This window comes from Megalopta genalis, chromosome 16 (assembly GCF_051020955.1).
Source record: "Megalopta genalis isolate 19385.01 chromosome 16, iyMegGena1_principal, whole genome shotgun sequence".
Lineage (NCBI taxonomy): Eukaryota > Metazoa > Arthropoda > Insecta > Hymenoptera > Halictidae > Megalopta > Megalopta genalis.
Window position 1 is genome coordinate 8,355,559 of NC_135028.1, and position 12,618 is coordinate 8,368,176.

The window sequence follows — 12,618 nt, forward strand, 5'->3', positions numbered from 1 at the left end:
CTTCGAAGAATCGATTTCTTCAATTAAGTCCGGGAATATGTGACGTCGCGGGAGATTAGTGACACATTAAACGCCATCGACTGTGTATTATTAATGTATTGTTTGGTAACGTTGATTTGTCGTGCGAGGGAAATTTTGTTGTGCCTTGACGGTGCCGGTTAATTCTCGGAAGATAAATATATATATAAAACATAAACGGGCGGTAAATATACAGGGTATCCCAAAATTATTGTGTTTCTGGGAACCGAGGGGTTCGCGAGATCATTTGAAGCAACTTTTTCCTTTGCGAAAATGCGATCCGCGGCTTCGTTTACGAGTTATTAGCGAAAAACGCTGACCAATGAGTGATCGCGCGCGGCTGACGCCACGCCCTCGCGCCCACCGCCGCTGAGTCATACGGCCGACGCGACGCGGCATTGGCCGCGAGGGCGGAGCGCCGGTCGCGCTCGCTCTCCGATTTGTCATCGTTCTTTCGTTGATAACTCGTTAACGACGCCTCGTAGAACATTTTTGTAAAGGAGAAAGTTGCTTCAAATGATCGCAGGAACCTCATAGTTCCCGGAAATACCATAATTTTGGGAAATCCTGTATGTAAACGGCCGGACGGTATATTCTCCGCAATTGTCCTTCGGTTTGTCAAGAAAAATGGACGATTTGGGAAAAGAGATTATTCGAGCCTCGTCTCTCGTTTTTATAGTCGCGATTATAGTCGAGAACTATTAAACTATTAAAGCTTGTAAACAAAAAATGAACGATTTGGGAAAAGGAGAAACGATTATTCGAGCCTCGCGTCTCGTTTTTACAGTCGTTTGCAATCGGCGGCTATCTCTCCTCTTCTTAAATTGTCCATTTTTGTTTACAAATTGAGGGGCAATTGAAGAGAATTAACTGCAGTTAGGCTCGTAAAGTTATTCGTCCCATCGAGCCCATCACATCGTTCACTTGCTCGTTCATAGATCGAAGAAAACACGTGGTCGTTCCCTCTCTCTCTCTCTCTCTCTCTCTCGCTCTCGCTGCGGTTTGTATCGACATGTAAAACCATGTCAGAGGCTCCTCGCGTCGTAAATTTTTTTCAGCAGCCTCGTAAAAGAGCCCCGCGAATGAAGAGCAGACTCGTAACGCGATTTATCGTTGCCCCCGCCTTTCCCCTGTCCGTCTCTCCCTGCCCCCTCCCTCCTCCCAGCCGACCGACTCATTCAATTATTCAGGAGGGGTGAATTGAAACTCGGCGAGTGCCTATTAGCCTTTTGAAAGCCAGATTTCCAAGTCCGAATGGAAACAATGGTGAAATCGGGGGGAGAGAGAGAGAGAGAGTCCGGCCGCGTCGCTTCGAACGGAATTAAAAAGGATTTGACGGAAACGAGTTCGCCGGGGATTCTGTAATCGCTGCGACGTAACGATCTTCAATTTTATAGCACTTCGCTGGTATTCTCGCTGTGTTCCAGCGATTTGGGAACTCGGCGACGATGCGAGAAATCATTGATTCTATTGTATATACGTATATATTTATAGAGATCTGTATGTACACTCCGCGACAAAAGTACAGCACTGTTTCGAAATAAATTACTTTTATTTATTTAATGTTGCAATAAATTTTTCGTTTTTATGTTATAGTATATTATATTTATTATATTATATTATATTGTATTATATATTATATTATATTATATTCATATTATATTATATTATATCATATTATATTATATTATATTATATTATATTATATTATATTATATTATATTATATTATATTATATTATATTATATTATATTATATTATATTATATTATATTATATTATATTATATTATATTATATTATATTATATTATATTATATTATATTATATTATATTATATTATATTATATTATATTATATTATATTATATTATATTATATTATATTATATTATATTATATTATATTATATTATATTATATTATATTATATTATATTATATTATATTATATTATATTATATTCATATTACATTATATTCATATTATATTATAGTCATATTATACTATATTCATATTATATTATATTATAATATTATTACTATTATTAATATTATATAATATTGTTATATCATATTATATATATTTTTTATTACATATATCTTATTAAACTTGACATAACACCACCATAAAAATCCCGCAAATAAAACAGAATTGAATGTCCCCAGCCTGAACAATGTTACTCGAAACCGAAGGAATCTTTGCATGAATTTTAATTTTTATTTCGTAATGTCTATTTTCGCGAAAGAATATTCATCCGAAAAGCAATTCGAGCAAAGCCAAGCTCCGGCGCGCAGTGTGGGCTATATCGGCGCAGGGTAAATAGATCGAATCGAATGAAAAACGAGGAACGTATCGGTGTCGAGAATGAATCATCGTTGGCACCTCGTTTCGTCGGGACGCGGTCGAGGGACGCGCGCGACGTACACACACACGTGCGTGGTTTCGCGACAACCGAAAAAAAAAGTCCGGCGCCAGGCTGTATTTGTTTCACCGTGGCTCGAATCGCACCGTAGAATGCACCGCGCGACTCCCGATTAATCCTTTCCGCAGGGCAATTAACAGGGTCGACGACACGGGGGGCGAGGGAGGGGGCGGGGGGGGGTACAAGTTTTTTGTCTCTTCTGGCGAACGACGGCCGCGAAGCTGGCAGTCGACGTCGCCTGCCTTGTCGAAACAAAACGACAGCAACGAGGGAAAGGATTAAGAGGGAGCCCTGTTGATTCTGCGGCCCGAACATTCGACTTTCCGCGAGGTTATATCTCGTTCTGCTCGCGCTTTGGCAAGCATTGCTTTAATTCCCTCCGATTCGATCGTTTTTATCGGCCATTACGCGCCACGTGGGACCGTGGAACTCGCCGCGTTACGAGGCACAGACCCATTTTTTAACGTCCCAGTGTGGGCGCATTTTGGCGCGAGTTCGGCGAACGGCACCTATTACCGTGGCTGCGTACCCATTACCGCGGAATCTTTTCTCTCTCTCTTTCTGGGTTTCCGGGCATTTTTTAAGAGAATCGGATTGGATTTTAGAGCGTTGCGGTTTTTTTTTAAAGCAATGATACTTTTTAGTAAAATTTTATGAAGTTGTTTATTTACGTGGATCTAGGATTAATAAAATATTTATATGGTATTAATAGAATGTTATGGAAAACGTGGATTTACGTGATTCGTTTGTTAAATGTTAAGATTAAGATGTGTAGAAATTAATTTCTTATATTAATATTATATGTTAATGTGTTAATATATTATATATATAATATTATACACAATATTATATTCATATAATAATACAATATTAACATTAATATTAATATGTATAATACAATATTAATATTAACATTAATATTAATATATATAATACAATATTAACATTAATATTAATATGTATAATGCAATATTAATATTAACATTAATATTAATATGTATAATGCAATATTAATATTAACATTAATATTAATATATATAATACAATATTAACATTAATATCAATATGTATCATGCAATATTAATATTAACATTAATATTAATATATATAATATAATATTAACATTAATATTAATATATATAATACAATATTAACATTAATATTAATATGTATAATGCAATATTAATATTAACATTAATATTAATATATATAATACAATATTAACATTAATATCAATATGTATAATGCAATATTAATATTAACATTAATATTAATATATATAATATAATATTAACATTAATATTAATATATATAATACAATATTAACATTAATATTAATATATATAATATAATATTAACATTAATATTAATATATATAATACAATATTAACATTAATAGTAATATGTATAATACAATATTAATATTAACATTAATATTAATATGTATGATACAATATTAATATTAATATTAATATTAATATTAATAATAATGTAATGTAATGTAATGTAATGTAATGTAATGTAACGTAACCTAACGTAACGTAACGTAACGTAACGTAATATATGCACATTCCGAAGAGACTGCAACACGTAACCGATTAGTAAAATCTCTCCCCGTTCATCAAGCTCGATAAACACCATCGCGTTCAAAAAAACACGGACAAGCGGAAGCAGTAAAAAAGCCGGACCTTAAAAAAATACGCGCCACTTTATGGGGCAAGAAACAACGAATCGGCCGACGCGTTTACAGCCGCATTCCCGAGCAAAAATATCGTCGAACGGAAGATCAAAGGTTCATCTGTGAGCATCGTTGCCTGCCGTTGCAACGAACAATGCGTCCGGCTGATTCGCTAGCCGTTCGTTCGTTCGTTCGTCATCGCTTTTATTTCTCGCGCTGCGATTCGTTATCGCGCGAAACAATGTCCGCTGATTACGCGAAATATGTCATAACAATTACGAACGATGCGATCACGCACGCGTAACGTAATCCATTCGCCACAGCTGCGGTGATCCGCTCGTCAGCCTAAACTTCGTATTAATCGCGACATTAATATTAATCCCCGCATTTGGCACGCAATCGGCGCGCGGCCGTTCTCGGGCGCATCGTTCTCGCGCGAATTCGAGACGAGTTTACCGAACCCGGAATAATGTTCACGGTCAAATAAATTTCCCCGCGATTGCAGCGAACGAATTCGTCGGATCGCTCGATTACGATAAACGGAAATAAAAACCTTTGTTTCTAAATTCCTCTTAATCTCAATAATCGCTCCCTCTGCGAGCGTTCCGACGCGAGCTTTTTTCCAAACATTCCAAAAATAACGAAAACACATAAAATCGAACTTTCAATGCGAAACCAGATCGAAAAGCAATGTCGGGGTCGGTTCGAAAATTAAGTTCCAATTTAAAGCGACGTTCCGAAAGCGTTGCTCGACGCTCCAAAATAACGCTTCCACTTCCACCGAGGCCATAAAATGATCTTACGTTTTCCTTTTATTCGGCCAGATTGGTGCTCAAAAGCCCCGCCAGTTCCGGGGAGCCGTGGGACGACACTCGCGGGCTTCTCGAAATTACTCGCTCGATTGCCCCGCAAAAGCGTCTCCGAATCCTTCTACGAAAACTCGGGCAGCCAGCGCGAAATAAAAGTCCGTCCGCGGCCGTCCATTCATTCCGGCCAATTATCGCGAGCGGCCGAGTTCGGCTAATTACGCGGCCGTTAACACGCGTTCGTATTAATTACCCCGGTGCTTTCTACGGGAAAGCGGGCGTCTCGAGTTTTCGTTACGGCTGCTTGGACACGCGCGCCTCATCGCCGATAATTGCGGCCCGCGAGAGACGATGCTCTCAGGTCGAAGTACGTTGCATTGTTCCCCGGCGAGATTCGGCGAACTTTTCGGGTTTTGTCTCGGCGAACACGGGCCGGGCCGATGGCGGATTTCGATTCGGAAGCAGGGGTTGACAATAGTCGGATTGTTTCGGGTATTTGTCTGAGGTGATTGTTCGAATGAATTCGGTTCGGTTGAATGGTTTCTTCGAATATTTGTCATATTATTCGAATAATTCGTTGTAGGATTAATAATTGTCGTAGGATAAATAATTCGAATGATTCTTTGTTCGAATAATTCGACGTAAGAATGATTCTTTGTTCGAGTTATTCGTCGTAAGAATGATTCTTTGTTCGAATAATTCGTAGTTTGAATAACTTTTTATTCGAATAATTCGTTGTGAATTATTCAAACGATTCTTTATTCGAATAATTCGTCGTTCGAATATTCTTTATTCGAATAATTCGTTGTTTGAATGACTTTTTATTCGAATGATTCCTCGTTCGAATGATTCTTTATTCGAATAATTCGACGTTCGAATGATTCTTTGTTCGAATAATTCGTCGTTCGAATATTCTTTATTCGAAAGATTCTTTATTCGAATAATTCGACGTTCGAATGATTCTTTGTTCGAATAATTCGTCGTTCGAATATTCTTTATTCGAATAATTCGTGGTTTGAATGATTTTTTATTCGAATTATTTCTCGTTCGAATGATTCTTTATTCGAATAATTCGTCATGAATTATTCGAACGATTCTTTATTCGAATAATTCGTCATGAATTATTCGAACGATTCTTTATTCGAATAATTCCCTGTTCGAATGATTTAGTATTCGACTAATTCGTCACAAATTATTCTAACAATTCTTTATTCGAATAATTCCTCATTCAAACGATTCTTTATTCGAATAATTCCACGTTCGAATGATTCTTTATTAGAATAATTCGTCACAAAGTATTCGAACAATTCTTTATTCGAATGATTCCTCGATCGAACAATTCTTTATTCGAACGATTCTTTATTCGAATATGAAGAATTCACCGTCTTACAAATATTTGCTATTTATTCGTCAGTTTTGGTCTCTATTTAAATCTAAATTTGAAATTTTCGAACAGTACCCGACGCCTTAACTACACAGTATTGACATTACACTTTTATTTACACAGTACAACGTACAATGTACTATAGCAACTGTTTGCCGGTACCTGTAAAGTGGAAAGGCAGCACTGTGTGCGGCTGTCGGTTCGAAACGTTCTCGTTCGTGCGTGAACTGGTCCAACCGTGCGTTCCGTGCTGGAACCGTATGCAAATGAATACTAATTTGCACCGGTGGTGGACAGGATAACGGGGCCGGTTACGTGCCCGCCGGATCCCGGTGCTTCGATTTTGATATCGGCGAACGGTTTTCTGCCCGTTGCAGGTCCCAACTCGAGACTCATTTACACGCGAAGCGAGTCCTCTTCTGTTCAACGTGCTACGAATACGTCATTTATTTTACGCTCGCTTTTCGACGAGATTTGCCACAGAGATAGAGCTTGCAAAGACGAGTCCAACGATACCCGGTTTGGGGGTCGGGCGGCTTATGGTTTTCGAGATATTTAGCGTTAAAGTTGCTGGGCCGGAAAGGCCCAGAACGGCGCGCTGGATTACGGCGCCAGGGCCCGGGGTGGGGCGCTGGGATGCCAGAGAAGTGCTAGCGAGCGGCGCAGTGAAATAGGAGAACCTACGGCGAGACTCGCTCGCTGCTACTCCTGACGTTCCCCCTCCACTGTTCCCCCACCACCAGCGAGCACAGCGGTCCCAATCGATGGAACAGATGTTCGCGACGATTCCAGCAATGTTTTAACCCTTTCAGGGCCATAAGGCTGCTAAGAGTAAATATTAGTACGCAATTGTTTATTTTAGTTTGTTTAGACGTGAGTAAATAAAAATAAAAAATAAAATGAGTATAATATATTATAATAAAAATAAATATACGTGAGTAAAGCGAGTAATTTAACATAATAAAATAAATATACGCGAGTAAATTAAAAATAAAAAGTAAAATAAGTAAATAAATAAATACACGTGAGTAAAGTGAGTAATTTAATATAATAAAATAAATATACGTGATTAAAATAAAAAATAAAAAATAAATGAGAATCATTTAAAGAAAAATACCCGAAAATGTGTAGTTCTTTTTTTAATTTCATGGAAAATATATTTCTCCCAATGAAACCATGAAGGTAACACAAATTATGCTTCGGCGTCGACAATATTTCTGCGACGACGTTTCGCGACTGCAAAGTTACTTAATTAAGAAGCGTCCCCGGCCGAATGGGAGTTTAAACAAATTTCGGTGGATGGCGCGGGATTAAGCCGAACAACCGGGGGCAGGAACGGACTTCTTTCCCGGGAACAATAAACGCCGGGCTGAGAAAAAGTGAACGTCAGATAAGAAGTTGGAGCCCGCGTATCCGAATGGAATATTAAGTTAAATGGGAAACTCGGTGGCCTGCGAGACGGAGTCGCTGCCGTTTCGCGTCTGCCGGCGTCCCTTAAAAGCCTCCGCGCCGCTTCTCTTCACAAACTTATAATGCCCATTCGGGAGCACCGCGAATGAAATTATATGGGAGCCCGAGTTTCGGAACGGTTACGAATCTACAAATCTCCATTTTTATTGCCGCGCGATAATGATCGACGAGCGTCGCATGAATGTTGAACCGTGTGCAGTGGCTGTTCGGACGTCTTCTGGAACGACCGGGTATTTTATAATTACAGTTAATATTACGTTTAATATTATAGTTATAATATGTATAACTATATATAAATAAATATAGTATATAATAAATATGTAAATATATATAAATAAATGTAATGCATAATGAATAGATAAATATAAATATAATATAATATAGTATAATGTAATGTTATGTAATGTGATGTAATGTAATGTAATGTAATGCAATGTGTAACGTAATGCACAATGTAATATAATGTAATGTAATGCAATGTGTAATGTAATGCACAATGTAATATAATGTAATGTAATGTGTAATGTAATGCACAATGTAATATAATGTAATGTAATGTGTAATGTGTAATGTGTAATGTGTAATGTAATGTAATGTGTAATGTGTAATGTGTAATGTGTAATGTAATGTAATGTGTAATGTGTAATGTGTAATGTAATGTAATGTAATGTAATGTAATGCAATGTAATGCAATGTAATGCACAATGTAATATAGTGCAATGTAATGCAATGTAATGCACAATGTAATATAGTGCAATGTAATGCAATGTAATGCACAATGTAATATAGTACAATGTAATGCAATGTAATGCAAAATGTAATATAGTGCAATGTAATGCAACATAATGCAACGTAATGCAACGTAATGCAATGTAATGCAATATAATGCAATGTAATGCAATGTAATGTATATATATATATTTCATATTATATTATTATATTATTATATCATCATATTCTCCATTATTAACAATATCATTGTATTAAACGTTACAACATCGTCAAACGAAAGCAATAAAACGTCCGCAATTATCGATCATTTCAAATAATTCCATCTGCCTGCACAAAGAAGACAATGTAAAAGCGAGACGGGAACAAACGGTCCGCAAAACGGTATACTGTGATACCGATAGCCAGGTTGTCCCCGTCAAGATTGACATCCTCGAAACGACGCGAACGACGACGGAACGTACTACCGTGTTCGCTTCGGTTCGGTTCGGTTCGGTTCGATTCAATTCCGAGCAGTGTGTCGTCTGCAGCGGTGGTGTGCACCTGTTGCGAGAGAGACACGACCGCCCGAAATAATGGCTGGCCCCGGCGAACTGACACGTCGACGTCGGGCTCGCGAATAATCTCGCATCGAGAAAGCCACTTCACCGTCCGCCCGGAAACAGATAAACGATACTCGGCGGCGGGCGACCGCGGCCCATGCGTTCTTCCCCCGATTGTTAATTATTATCGCGGGCCGCTGTCCGGCCGTACGACGACCCGTGCCGCAATACGAACGGAACGATTCAGCAATTCGGAAACGGCCCGTTCATCTCGATCACCAGTCATCATCGTGCTCGACGCGTTCGACTCCGCGGCTCCAATGAAACTGTCAACGTTTTCAATCGGTTCCGACGCGACGGTTATTTATTTTGACTTGCAATCTTTTTCTGTTTGCGGAGGACGGTCGCGAGCTTTTTGCAGTGTTCTGGCTGCCGAACGTTTTATTATTTAATCTATAGTAGTAAATATATGTAATGGAATAATGTATAAGTGATAAGGAAGTATAATAATACATGAATAATATAATAGTATGTAAATGATATTAAATATAATAATAGATAAATAATATAATGGTATGTTAATGATACGGAATATAAAATAATATATAATATATATAATATATACAATATTATTATATATAATAATATTATAATATATAATATAATATAATAATATATAAATAGTACAAAATATAATAATACATAAATAATATAGTAATATATAGATAGTACAAAATATAATAATACATAGATGATATAATAATAAATTTATTAATTATACAAATTATATTGATAAATTATATGAGTTTATTAATATACAAATTTTTATGATAATATATATACATATTTATTATCACAAAAATTTCGTTCAATTTCTCTACTAATCTAATTAATTTCTATAATTAATAATTAATTAATTTCTAATATCTGATTGAGAAATGGAATGAAATTTTAAACAAATTCGTGCTACGTTTCAAAATTCAGTTGAATTTTTCAATTAAATGCGAATTCACATCGATTATAAAATTTAATTAAATCCATAAATTCGCATCAATTTAATGAACGAATTCGCAATTAATTTAATTCTTTAAGTCAATAGAATTTTACTAGAAATGAGCTGAATAAGACCTGTGTGCAAAAAGCAATCAATTTTTCGTGCAAAAAAAGTGAACGTAATCCTGAAAATGATTAATTTTTAGTGCAAAATCTGTGGCGCCAAAAAACGCGTCGAAGGCAACAAAAATATGAAAAAAAATAGAATTTTCATATTTTCTACAAAAAAAAAACAGCATTGTTCGCGCCTAGTATACCGACAATGGACCCGGTCCAATCCGCGTGACACGCGAAGATCGAATTCGGATTGCCGATCGTCGACCCTCCGCGATTTGTATTGCCGTCAACGTGGCCGCGAACGCTGACAAATTCGTCAATTTGTTTCCGCCTTTGAAATCGCGGAAATTTCGAGCGGTCCCGAGAGGGGGAGGGGCCATTTTTTTTCTCAGCCCAGCCGGATCGGGTGGGACAGAGGAATTTTCAGAGGACGGCATCAGGTGTTCCGGGACGAAGACGATTTCGGTGCAAATTACTGAATTACAAATTAGGATCCGACGGACCGACGGACCTTCGAGGGGGCGACGAGGCGATTTCAGAGGACCGTACGCACGTGACGGTCGAATAAATATTCGCCGGATCGGATTATAAAGGGTCCTTCGACGAGCAGATAGATTTTCGAGTTGAACATTTCAGAAATTCGTTGAATTTTTGTTGGAACTTTTCTGATACGATTCGTCACAATTACGTACAATTAAGCATAATTACAGCGAAACGGCCGCTCAAACTAGGTGATTGTATTCGTCTCGGAAGGCTTTATCAGAATATGAATAAAAAGTTAGGTGGTCCTATTAAAAAAGTAGGTTTGACCTTCATATGTCCTCTACGCTTCGATCTATAAAAAAGTTATTGACATGATATAACGCGCCCCTTGAAATCGAACAACTTTCGTCTGACACTTTTTTTCCTATCGTCAAAAACAAGCGAGTTATTTGTCACAAGTTTCGTTTCAAATTGCCCACCCTGTGGGGCGAGGGTAAGAGTACCAATTACTGTGCCCGTGAAAACGAAGCGAAGAATTCTTCTTCGAGAAATTAAATATTTTCCTTTATATTCACGTCACACTTCTTAAAACGTTTAAATTATTTATTGACGTCTTTTGTATGAGTATTTTTTCATAATATATACAAAGTACATAAATTATTTAACAAAATATATTAAAATAGATTCTCGAACGAGTCACTGTGCCTGTGAAAAGATTAAGAGTTATATTACTGTGCGTCGGTTACTTTTCCAATTACTGTCTGTCAATTTCTGCGCACTCATCCAATTACTGTGCACCGATCCAATTACTGTGCACTGATCGAATTATTGTGCTTCAATTACCGTGCTCGGTTCTAGGCAAAGAATTCTATAACAAAAGTGTGAAAACTAATTTAGAAATAAAAAAAAAGTTAAACTAATGTAGAAATGTCAAAATAGTTAATTATTGTTAAACAATTTAGCATAATTTATTATATATATTTCTATATTTACGATATTATTGAAAAAAGGAGAAAATACTATTATTTAGGATATATTATGTATAATTAGAATATTTTTACATTTTTTTTAAAGTAAAAAGTACATTATATTTACATTTTTTTAAACAAAGTAAAAAATATATTATTTTTACTTTTACATAGCATTTATGTAGAGTATATTTTCAACTACAATGTGCTATTATTATTATTATTATTATTCGACAAGATTTACGAGAAGACAAACTTCAATTTCAAATTGTTATTAACAATTACGAGTTTCTTTCTATTTGAAATAATCATAGATCTACGCGGAAAATCGCGACAAATATTTCCCAGAGAACGGAATTCAAGCTGGCAATTCGGCTCGTGCAACAAATTCAAATAACAATTGTTTACGGCTACGTAAAATAACCGGAAAACGTTCCCGATATATTTGGCTCACGTCCGACCGTACAAATAACGACAAAATGGCAGAGACCCGATCATTGCGTCGCATGTTTGTATTCGCGGCACGATCGCCACGCGACGAATTACGATTGCAATTTATTTTGTAAATTAGAGGCCGGAATTGACGAAGCAGCCGAGCACATGTGTGCTCGATAGCGAAAGCACGGAGAGAGCGATTCCTGTGAAACAATAACGAACCGATGGCAACGGTAAAATTGCCAAATAAAGAATAAATACGATACACACAAGGTGTCCCAAAATTATAGTATTTCTGAGAACCGAGGGGTTCCTAAGATCATTTGAAGCAACTTTCTCCTTTACAAAAATTGTCTCCGACGCGTCGTTATCGAGTTATTAACGAAAGAACGGTGACGAATGAGAAGCGAGCTCGGTTGGCGCGAGGCGGCCGAGCCAACGAGCGCGCGGAGCCCGGTTCCGTTCATTGGCTCGGCCGCCACGCGCCAGCCGATCTCGCCTCTCATTGGTCGACGTTTTTCGTGAATAACTCGTAAACGAAGCTGCGGAGAAGATTTTTGTAAAGGAAAAAGTTGC

The 12,618-nt window shown here is 37.1% G+C and overlaps 1 protein-coding gene across 1 annotated transcript in view; it reads right to left on the reverse strand.

Moving 5' to 3' along the window:
* The window catches only part of spri (Src homology 2 domain-containing protein sprint), a 185,703-nt gene that overhangs the window by 151,347 nt on the left and 21,738 nt on the right, over window positions 1–12,618 (reverse strand). The gene's annotated exons all lie outside the window — the stretch shown is intronic.